Source organism: Agelaius phoeniceus, chromosome 7, assembly GCF_051311805.1.
Source record: "Agelaius phoeniceus isolate bAgePho1 chromosome 7, bAgePho1.hap1, whole genome shotgun sequence".
Taxonomy (NCBI): domain Eukaryota; kingdom Metazoa; phylum Chordata; class Aves; order Passeriformes; family Icteridae; genus Agelaius; species Agelaius phoeniceus.
This window is the reverse complement of record NC_135271.1, coordinates 18,208,703-18,219,786: the sequence shown is the minus strand read 5'-3', so window position 1 is coordinate 18,219,786 and position 11,084 is coordinate 18,208,703.

The window sequence follows — 11,084 nt, the reverse complement described above, 5'->3', positions numbered from 1 at the left end:
CCCAAGATGAACCAAAATGGTCACAAAATGGACAACTGGTCACGGAGTCTCTCACTTTCATAAGTTCTGGTCCATTTGCACATTGGAGTTCATTGTCCAATTACAGCTCCAGCCCATGCAGTCCCATTCCTCTTTGTTTTTCTTTCCTCAGTCCCCATTGTTTGTGCTCTTGGGCCTGAGATTTGGATCATCTGTCCTTGGTCCCCAGCTAGGAAAGGAATTGTTTTGTCTCCCTACTCTGTGAAGAGAGCTCACCATCCCCTAATATGGAGCTCAGACTCACACACTAAAGCAGCACAGAATCCGAAAAATATAAAAGCTAAAACCTGAGGCATCACCAGTTCCAGTCCCTTGACCTTTCAGCTCAGTTGTTTCCGTGTCTATAAAAGGAAGACCCCGATCCCCATCAGCCCCACATTTCCAGGTTTCCAGCTCTGAAGGGCAGTGCCTCCTCCCAGAGTGTCTCTGCAGCTCTTACCACAGGCACTGTGACCAGAGTGGGAGCCCAAAACCAGTGTGACAGCACAGTGCTGGAACAAATCACTCTGTGCTCCACAAGGCCAAGTCCTCCACGTGGGATTTGGAAGGTTTAAGTTTCCAAGATTTTGAATATTTCTACTGAAGACAATCTTCAGCAAATAAGAGAGGAGATTCTCTGTTTGGAATCCAGGTATCTCCTACAAGAGCAAGATCCTTCCACACAAGAGTGAAACTCTGAAAACCCAGGTTTTAATGGTGACCTAAACCTCCTCAGCCATCATCTGTTACAACATTCCCTGTTCCCACACCTTTCCTCCCTGCATGGTGAAGATCTGTGACCCTTTTCCCATCTAGAATCTTTGCAATTAAAAGGTATAAAAACAATTCAGTGATTTATCAGCTGAATTTCCAGGTATTGGTATCTCTTTCTGTGAGAGGAGGCTTTTCCTGCTGGGCCAAGGCAGCCTGGGATAGAATGGGAGCAGATTTGATCTGGGAATCTGTGACCAGTGACACAGCACTGGGAGCCCTTGGGACCAGGATAAAGGGCTGAAAAAGCAGTGCCAGGCTGTGCTTCCCTCTGCAGAACATTTATTTGTATGTCAAGAAAGAAAAACTACTTCTTTGCTGCTGAGCATGCAACAAATTGGGAAAAAAACTGTTGGCTGAAAGTAAGGGATGGGATTGAAAAGGGCAATCAGGAGGGAATCATGATGAGCCATTCACAAAACCAGATGCTCTTCTCTTTTGCAGCCAGCTGTAGGAAAAGCCATTATGGGTGAAACTCCAGACCCTGCCAGGGCAAGGATTCCAGCCTGATATGCCAGATCAGGTTGCTGCTTTCTTCATTTCCTGCAGTATACCACAGCAATTTCTAAGTTTTTTACTCCCCTTGTATTACTGGACACAGAGAAAGTCAACACCATTAGGGCCAACAATGTTGGGATGCTGAGAAAAGAAAAAAAAACCACAACGTCAACAACCAAAAAACCCCAAACACAAACCCCAAAACAACCAACAAAACCTACACACACCCCCAAAAAATAATTGGATGTGAATGTGAAGTTTGAGCTGGATTAAACTTTACCCTGCTTTTATTGAAATTTGATGTGATTAGTACATTTGTTTCTATGAGGCTATTATTAAAACAATAAAATGTACCCACAATTCATTTAGCACACTGTCAAACTCACCAGCCTATTTTAGTCCTGTCATGGCATAACTGGAGATTTCAATTTTCAGATTCTCACAGATTTCAGGAGACAAAAGTTTGAGAAAATTAAACCCATAGAATATGAAATAAAATACTGTAAGGCTTCAGAAAAGAACAATTAGACTTATGGGTGAAGAATAATGATTTTTTGGCTCTTAGTGACAGCAGATTAAAAAAACAACATAGATGCATATATGGAGTTCATATAAAATGATCTGGTCAATCATTAGTCCCTACACAAAAATTGAGGTCTATATATACAAAAAAATAGGTTTTGTTATCAGGGTTTGCCTAATTTTTTTTTTTTTAAGAATTACATTTTTCTACTGGTTAACTTTTATGGTGGTGTTCCTTGGGTTTTTAATAAAAATGTTTTGAGAGGAAAACCAAAGAGAACCTAACAGAGAGATTGTTAAATCAATCCCTACACAGCTCCTTTTTTCCAGCCCAAAGAGTTCATACCAACTTCAATAGCACCACAAAAAGGGCACTGGAAGAACGCTGAGAAAGCGTTCTTGAGCCATTTCTCTCTCTTTCATATGCAGTGATAAGGCTGAAAGTGAGTGAATTTATGCAACCTCATTTTTCCCTTGCCAGGTGCCAAGGTTCAGAGCCGAGTGCCCCCTTGTTATATGTCAGAGCTAAATTTAAGTCAGGATTTTAAACTGTTTTGGGGTAGGTCTCTCTCAGTGAATTTCTTCATCTGAAAAGCCATCGTGCTTGACAGGTGGGAAACTTCTGTTACTGTGTTGTTGTTTGTTCTGTTCTGTGTTATATAAATACACACACACAGATATCCTAAATAAAGAACTCTTGTTCCTTGTCCTTCATTTTTGCCTGGAAGGCCCCTCATTTTGAGACTCATAACAATTTGGAGGGAGAGGGTTTTCTTTTCCATTCCACCTTCCTCAGCAGACATTTTCTTCTTTAAACCAGGACAAAAACTTTCCAAACACACCCCAGACAGCAGAAGATAAATCAGAGCAAAAGCTTCCAACACTTGTTTGCATTTTGCAGCAGTTTGGTGATGTTTGGGAAGTTTCCCAATCACTTTTTGAGGCTATTCCTGATGCCTTACAGATTTTACTCTTAATTTTGGAATAGTTATATGCCACCACCAGCAGTGAGTTAAAATAGGTACCAGTGCCATAGCTGTGGTGACAGGAGCTGGGAGCTGTGATCCTTATGGGTCCCTTCCATAATTTAGGATTTTCTACCTTTCAGGACCTTTCCCAGTGGCAACTCTGCTTAGATCTGGGGAAAAAACCCAAACATTTCAAGGCTCAGCTAGCAAGATGTCCAGCAATATCTAAATTTGACCATCTCTAGGGGAAGGGACAGTGATAACTGTCACCCACTGCACAAAAACACCTATATTCCAGTTAATCACTGTGTGTCTATGAGGCTAGCTGTCTCCATAACAACATAATTAAAAGTACATTTTAAATTCTTCATTATGCTCCTGTTCATGAACAAGATTAATTGTTAGAAAGATGCTCTTGCAAGAGCTGACTTCTATTGCAGCCTGGATTCATAACCATTTTTGAGCAGGAGGCAAAAATGACTTTAGGTGAATTAATAATATATGTTATTAATATATTAAAAGACCTAAACAGCTTTAAAATTTTATTTTACAGGGGTTTTTTTGTCATAACAGACAACTTTGTAATTCTAATTCTTTCAAACCGACCATACAGGAGTTTCTTTTTGGTATTTCTCAGATGGAAATAAAGCAAAAGAACAACACTATTTATCTCACCAGCACCCAAAAATTAGATGGCTGAGATACACAATACAAAAGAAAAAATATTGAAAAGTTCTCAGTTTTTCATACTAAAATATTATTTCATCCTTACAACAAATTGTATGTTCATAAACCAATTTCTGCAGTAAGCTATGCCAAAACCTGATGCAATAAACAGAACAATTTCCCACTTTTCAGAACCATTTCCCATTTTTCAGAACAATTTCCCACTTTCCTGCTGCTCCTAAGCAGCAGAGAGACTCCAGCTTCAGGCAAAGAGCTGGAATGAACAAAACCCACAATTCATCTGCAGAGATCAGAATTTCGGGGGTCACTTTAGCTGCACCTGAATACATCAGCAATAAATTCTATACTGAAGCTGAATAAATTTATTAATTTATTTCCACTTTCAAAGCTGAAAAACTTGAGAAACCAAGCTATCTGCTGACAGAGAGGACACCAGAATTTCGAGTTTCTCAGCCTGATTCCAACACAAGTTTTACTTGTGGAAAAGTGGACGTGACTCAACAACATACCTGAGTCAAAGCACTCCTTCATAAAGGCAAAAAGCATTTTAAAAAGTTTTTATTCTGAGATGTTTAATCCTGAGCCTTCTCACCTGCATTCTGAAATGCAAGAAACCAGCTCCCAAATCCAAATTACTTCTGGACCAGCTGGTTTTGTTTTCCCTCATCTAATGGCTGAGCAGCCCAGTGTTCCTAAATATAATTAAGCAGCACTTTTTGAAGGCTCATCTGTGAATTAAAGGAAAATTATGCAAGTTTTGTATTTTTACACATGCACACACAGACTGCCAGAAAACAGATATTTATGTTTATACCAAAAAAAAATTTATATTACGGTATATTCTGCTGAAATATCATTTGATGTCAATGTACCCATCTCAAAATGGACATGAGTGAACAGTGGTAAAAATTTAAGAAGTTTAAGAATGACCTCGTTGAAGCAATATTTAGAAGTCTGAAGTACTGCTGAATTAACCTATTTAATAAACTCATCTTTGTCCTTTTTTCTACTTCTGTGCAAAAAAGCACCTCGAGTCAGTTCTGAAGAGCTGCCACACGGTGGAGGTAAAAGGCCATAATTGAAAAAGGAGAGGCACACACGAGTCACTGGAACATTCTGTCCCCTCTTTTATGTTAGTGAAAGTGAATTTCCAAAATGAATATCACTCGCTTTGGAAGCTACCAGAAAGCTGAACTGAGGAGGGGTGGAAGGGGGAAAAGGAGGGAAAAAAATAAACATCAAGATTTTATGCCAAAAATAGCTTAAATAGTAGGGAAATTACCATTGAAACAATTGAACAATCCCTTTTTCAAATTAAAACCTGTGCAGATCTATATACCAAAGAACGAGATACCTGAGGAACATGTTTGTGAAACAGACAACAGAAAATAAATATTCATAAAATTCTATAATACTACAAAAAGTGTCATGGCCAGTCTTACAAGAAACCCCATGTAAGTAAACTCAGAACTGCCTTTCCTGAGCATCCTCCCAGCACTGGTTGAAGCCCTTAACTTTGGTTTTAATTGATAAATGTAAATCACATCCAGCCACAGGCAGAAGAGAATCCTTCCTTCCTGCAAAGCAGCAGGCACACTGTTAACAAGCTGCAAAATCTGGATTTTTAAATGCAACTCTAGCTGGCAGCAGTAGCTATCCTGGAAAAGGTTGGCTTGAGGAACTTCCAAGCACTCCTGAGAATTTTTTTTTCCACTGGTGTACTTGTCAACACATGGACCCTGTATATCCAGGTAATTAATAAGAAGCTTCATGAAATTAAAAAGAAAAAAAAAAAAAAGAGGGAAAAGAGGGAAAAGAAGAGGGAAAAGAGGGAAAAGAAGAGGGAAAAGAGGGAAAAGAAGAGGGAAAAGAGGGAAAAGAAGAGGGAAAAGAGGGAAAAAAAGAGGGAAAAGAGGGAAAAGAAGAGGGAAAAGAGGGGAAAAAAGAGGGAAAAGAGGGGAAAAAAGAGGGAAAAGAGGGGAAAAAAGAGGGAAAAGAGGGGAAAAAAGAGGGAAAAGAGGGGAAAAAAGAGGGAAAAGAGGGAAAAGAGGGAAAAGAGGGAAAAGAGGGAAAAGAGGGAAAAGAGGGAAAAGAGGGAAAAGAGGGAAAAGAGGGAAAAGAGGGAAAAGAGGGAAAAGAGGGAAAAGAGGGAAAAGAGGGAAAAGAGGGAAAAGAGGGAAAAGAGGGAAAAGAGGGAAAAGAGGGAAAAGAGGGAAAAGAGGGAAAAGAGGGAAAAGAGGGAAAAGAGGGAAAAGAGGGAAAAGAGGGAAAAGAGGGAAAAGAGGGAAAAGAGGGAAAAGAGGGAAAAGAGGGAAAAGAGGGAAAAGAGGGAAAAGAGGGAAAAGAGGGAAAAGAGGGAAAAGAGGGAAAAGAGGGAAAAGAGGGAAAAGAGGGAAAAGAGGGAAAAGAGGGAAAAGAGGGAAAAGAGGGAAAAGAGGGAAAAAAAGAGGGAAAAAAAGAGGGAAAAGAAGAGGGAAAAGAAGAGGGAAAAAAAGAGGGAAAAAAAGAGGGAAAAAAAGAGGGAAAAAAAGAGGGAAAAAAAGAGGGAAAAAAAGAGGGAAAAAAAGAGGGAAAAAAAGAGGGAAAAAAAGAGGGAAAAAAAGAGGGAAAAAAAGAGGGAAAAAAAGAGGGAAAAAAAGAGGGAAAAAAAGAGGGAAAAAAAGAGGGAAAAAAAGAGGGAAAAAAAGAGGGAAAAGAGGGAAAAAAAGAGGGAAAAGAGGGAAAAAAAGAGGGAAAAGAGGGAAAAAAAGAGGGAAAAAAAGAGGGAAAAAAAGAGGGAAAAAAAGAGGGAAAAAAAGAGGGAAAAAAAGAGGGAAAAGAAGAGGGAAAAGAAGAGGGAAAAGAAGAGGGAAAAGAAGAGGGAAAAGAAGAGGGAAAAGAAGAGGGAAAAAAAGAGGGAAAAAAAGAGGGAAAAAAAGAGGGAAAAAAAGAGGGAAAAAAAGAGGGAAAAAAAGAGGGAAAAAAAGAGGGAAAAAAAGAGGGAAAAAAAGAGGGAAAAAAAGAGGGAAAAAAAGAGGGAAAAAAAGAGGGAAAAAAAGAGGGAAAAAAAGAGGGAAAAAAAGAGGGAAAAGAAGAGGGAAAAGAAGAGGGAAAAGAAGAGGGAAAAGAAGAGGGAAAAGAAGAGGGAAAAAAAGAGGGAAAAAAAGAGGGAAAAAAAGAGGGAAAAAAAGAGGGAAAAAAAGAGGGAAAAAAAGAGGGAAAAAAAGAGGGAAAAAAAGAGGGAAAAAAAGAGGGAAAAAAAGAGGGAAAAAAAGAGGGAAAAAAAGAGGGAAAAAAAGAGGGAAAAAAAGAGGGAAAAAAAGAGGGAAAAAAAGAGGGAAAAAAAGAGGGAAAAAAAGAGGGAAAAGAGGGAAAAGAGGGAAAAGAGGGAAAAGAGGGAAAAGAGGGAAAAGAGGGAAAAGAGGGAAAAGAGGAAAAAGAGGAAAAAGAGGAAAAAGAGGAAAAAGAGGAAAAAGAGGAAAAAGAGGAAAAAGAGGAAAAAGAGGAAAAAGAGGAAAAAGAGGAAAAAGAGGAAAAAGAGGAAAAAAGAGGAAAAAAGAGGAAAAAAGAGGAAAAAAGAGGAAAAAAGAGGAAAAATAAAAGAAAAAAGAGAAAAAAGAGAAAGAAAAAAGGAAAAAAGAAAAGAAGGAAAAAAAAAGAAGAAAAAAAGAAAAAAGAAGGAAAAAAAAGAAGAAGAAAAAGAAGAAGAAAAAGAAGAAAAAAAAGAAGAAAAAAAAGAAGAAAAAAAAGAAGAAAAAAAAGAAGAAAAAAAAGAAGAAAAAAAAGAAGAAAAAAAAGAAGAAAAAAAAGAAGAACCAAACTGGCCTTTTTGGGGAGCAAAGGGCCCAACCTGTTGGCCAAACTCTCCTTTTAGGGAATTTTTCTGCCTCCTTGGGGCTCAGATAAGACATTACCAGGAAACTTGCACAGCCTCACAGGGCCTTGGGATTATTATTATTATTATTGGCTGTAATTTTTCTGTGTGTACCAGCAAAGCCCCAGGGAGAAGCCCAAGGGTGTGGGGAGATTGTGGAAGGCTTTAGGAGGGGAGGTGCTGTTCTGGCTCTGAGAATGGCAAGATTTTGTGGGTTTGGAGCATGGGGTGATCTGTGCAATGCCAGGGCTGTTTGTGCCCTACAGGATTCACCTTTATCAGTGAGGAAAATAACTTGGGCTTCATAAGTTGGCAGGATCCATCAAAAGAACACCACTGTGTTATTATTATTATTATTCCATAGGTTATTAAGGAAAATCTCTGGATCCTTGCTTTTGTAGGTAACTTGAGCTTCCAGCTGTTAGCTGGGACTATCACAAACAGACTGAAAGCAGCTCCAGGAGATTGAGGTAAAATTGAGCTGGCAGCCTGAACGTGCTCCCCAGGCTCAGTGTTAGCCCAATGATAACAGATTAGAAAGAACAATTAACTCCCATTGGGATAGAGAGATCCTTACAGAGAGATGGATCAGTGCACTTGAGAATCACCTACCAAATGAAATCTCTAGCAAGGACAAATGCTGGATTCTGCTCTTAAAAATGCTGCAATTCTGGATGTACATCCCAGCTGGGGGACGAGCTCCTCACCAGGAGGAACTGGAACACACAAGTTGCACTGGGTTTGGCTGGAAGAGTTTGTTATTTTTTGTTCAGATTTGAGACCAAAGCAGTGTTGACAAGAGAGCAATGTTTCACTGCTGCTGAGCAGCACTTGCACAGCATCAGGGCCTTCTGTTTCTCACTCTGCACCTGCAAGGGAGTGGGAGGCTTTGTTTGGATGGTGAAGGAACAGAGGCTGATAAGATCACTGTTATCTTTCCATAAGGTGTCCTGTTGTAAGAGGAATCAGGGAGGATTCTTTTTGCTATTCCTCAGATGGAAATAAAGCACAAATGTGGCAGTATTATATCTGAGAACCTGAGAATTCTCTGTATCTGAGAATTTACCATTGATAAACATCTCTGCTGAAGAGGGAATATGAAAGAGAGAAGGGAAAATTGTGGAGGCTTTCTCTGCCCTGGCTGGCTGTCAGTGAAACCTCCCTGGGGTTTCATTTTCTGCCTCCTTAACACGTGGCACATGTTAGGGCTTTCAGCACAGCCCCTATAGCAATTTTCCATCCCATGTCACAAAATAGATGCATAAAATATGTTGAGGCATAAATAAAAGTTCCATTGGCCCCTCTCATCAGGGTCTGGTTTGTAATACACACACTTGTCCTGCCACAATCCTGGCTGAGTGGTCCAAGCTCCCCCTGTCCCAGAGCTGTAGAAGCCAACCCCTGCTACCACCCAGGGCTGCTGCTGAACCCCACCTTTTTGGATGGTTCATCTTTTGTTGTGTGGTACAAACATCCAGAAGTGACAGGTGCCAGAAGATTGCCATGATTTCCACTGCAGCCATGGAAAAAGCACATTCACCTTCAAAAGCAGCCTGGCTGGCTGCACAGCCATCCAAGGAGGAGAATGTCTCTTGAGGCTCACCCCTCTGTGGCTCATGAGAGATTTAACTGTTTCCAGCCATGTACCTGAGGCACTGAAGAGAGGAGAATGAACATCCTTGTATTTTTCTGCAAAAAGAGGAGTACAGCCCTGCTGGGTCCTAGGAAGCCTCAGTGGTGTGGGCCATGTGAGGAGAGGCTTCAGTGAATTGAGAGGTGCCTGTGCAGCCACACATCTCACCCTCTGCTGTCCTCTGCAAGAGTCTGATGGGTCACCACTCTAGTTTGACCCCTGTAGGCACAGCCCCCCTAAAAGCATTTACCTCCTATAGGCATCCCTTAGGGCCCTTTTGGGGTCAGCTCACAGGTTCCCATCTTACTGGTGTGAGGTTCAACAGAACTGCTCCAAAGGCTGCTTGCCCCATGGCAAAAGTGCCAGTGGCTGCAGCAGAAATGCTGCCAAGCTGTCTTCTTCACATGCTGGCACCCTTGCCAAGCTTGGGATGATGCCCCTCGTGCCTGGGACTATTTTGGTTTGTTTTCCACACAGTCATTGCTGTGTGCCATCTGAAGTAGCTGCTGTTACAGATCTTTGTTTGAACAACTCAGTGGGAGCATTGGCTGGGCCATCCCTTCAGGCACATGGCCATGTCCTCAGAAATTCTGCACTTTGCCTGACATGCAAATCTCCTGGTTTGCAGACCCCACTTGAGCACTTCAGGCTCTGGGAGGGAGATAATTGACATTTTCAGCAGCTGAAGTACACATGTCAGGGCTGATCTCTCAGTGGGAAGAGCAGAATCAGCAGCAGGTCCCACCTGTGTTACCACTGTGGCAGGGCAAACTGCAGGGATTCTGGCCATTTGCAAAGCCTTAGAACTAAAATTCAGAGCCCAACTTTTCCATGAGGGTTGTGATAGAGAGTGATTAAAAAACCCATTAAAACTTACCTCCAAACCCACAGGCTTCCAATAGTGCTTCCAATAATTCACCACTCAGCTCTCCCATCATCTTCCCATCTGCTACAAATTACAGATTTCCAAGCAAAACAGAGTAACCACAACTTTACCTGCAGGGGAGGAGCTCCTGCACCCTTTGCTGCCCCTGGAGATCACTGCCCTCTACCAAGCACCAGCAGCTGAAGCTGGTGCAATTAATCCTGGTGGCTTTGTCAGCTGGCTGGACAAGCCCAGTGCCACAGGAACATGCCCTAGCCAGGAGCTGCTCTTGGCACTGCTGCCTCTCCATGTGGTGCCCTTATCCAGCATCCTCCAAACTGTGGCTGTGCAAGTGCTCGGTGTCAGTACCACAGATGCAAGCAGGTTGGAAAAGGCCTCTCAAGTCATCCAGCCCAGCCTAAACCCATCAAGCCAGAAACCACTTGGATGCTGACAGAGCTTCATTTAGAACATTCCTTGCTGTTGTTCCTAGAAAAGGCCACAGAATCACAGAATATTCCAAGCTGAAGGGACCTACAAGGATCATCAGAGCTTACAAGGGGTCTTTCCTGAACAGGTGCATCACCCAAGCAGGGATCTCTCATCTTACCCTGCTCCCAATCAGAAACTGATCTGATAAGGCAGATGATGGGGGCAGCAAACACCAGCCTGAAGGCTGTTATCCATGACAGTCCCACAAGCAGCAGGCTGTGGAGCAGTTCTGGAGCAGAACTCTCTTGGATCTGACTCTTTCTTAAGATGCATTTCTTCTATGCAAGGTAAGGTGCTGCTTCCAGAGTGGCAGATCCAGAGGGCTCCCTGCCCTTCCTGAGCCAGTGCTGCAGGCCTGGACCTGAGCTGGCATTTCTGGCTGCTAATGAGACCAGGACTCTCCAGAAGCATCCTCTGAGCAGGATCCAAGCATAGCAGATCCATATCCAAAGCAGATCCATATCCATAGCAAATCCATAGCATTTGGACCAGACCTCCCTGCTCTGCTGGGACAGGTGCTGCTGCAGGTGACCATCAGGAGTTTGGGCTCCTGCTGTGCCAGCACTGGGGAGCTGGGTGCCCTCCTTGGGCAGTGGCAGGGCTGGCACCCACAGGGCTCACCAGCTCAGGGCGGCCACCACGGGCAGGGTCCAAACCCAACAGCAAACACGTGCTGGGCTGATAACCCTGGTGACCACATACAGGTTTTGGGGATCCCACTTGGGATTTGGGTGCAAAATGTTTTAAAACACACCAGAGGTGGCACAGGCCATGTGT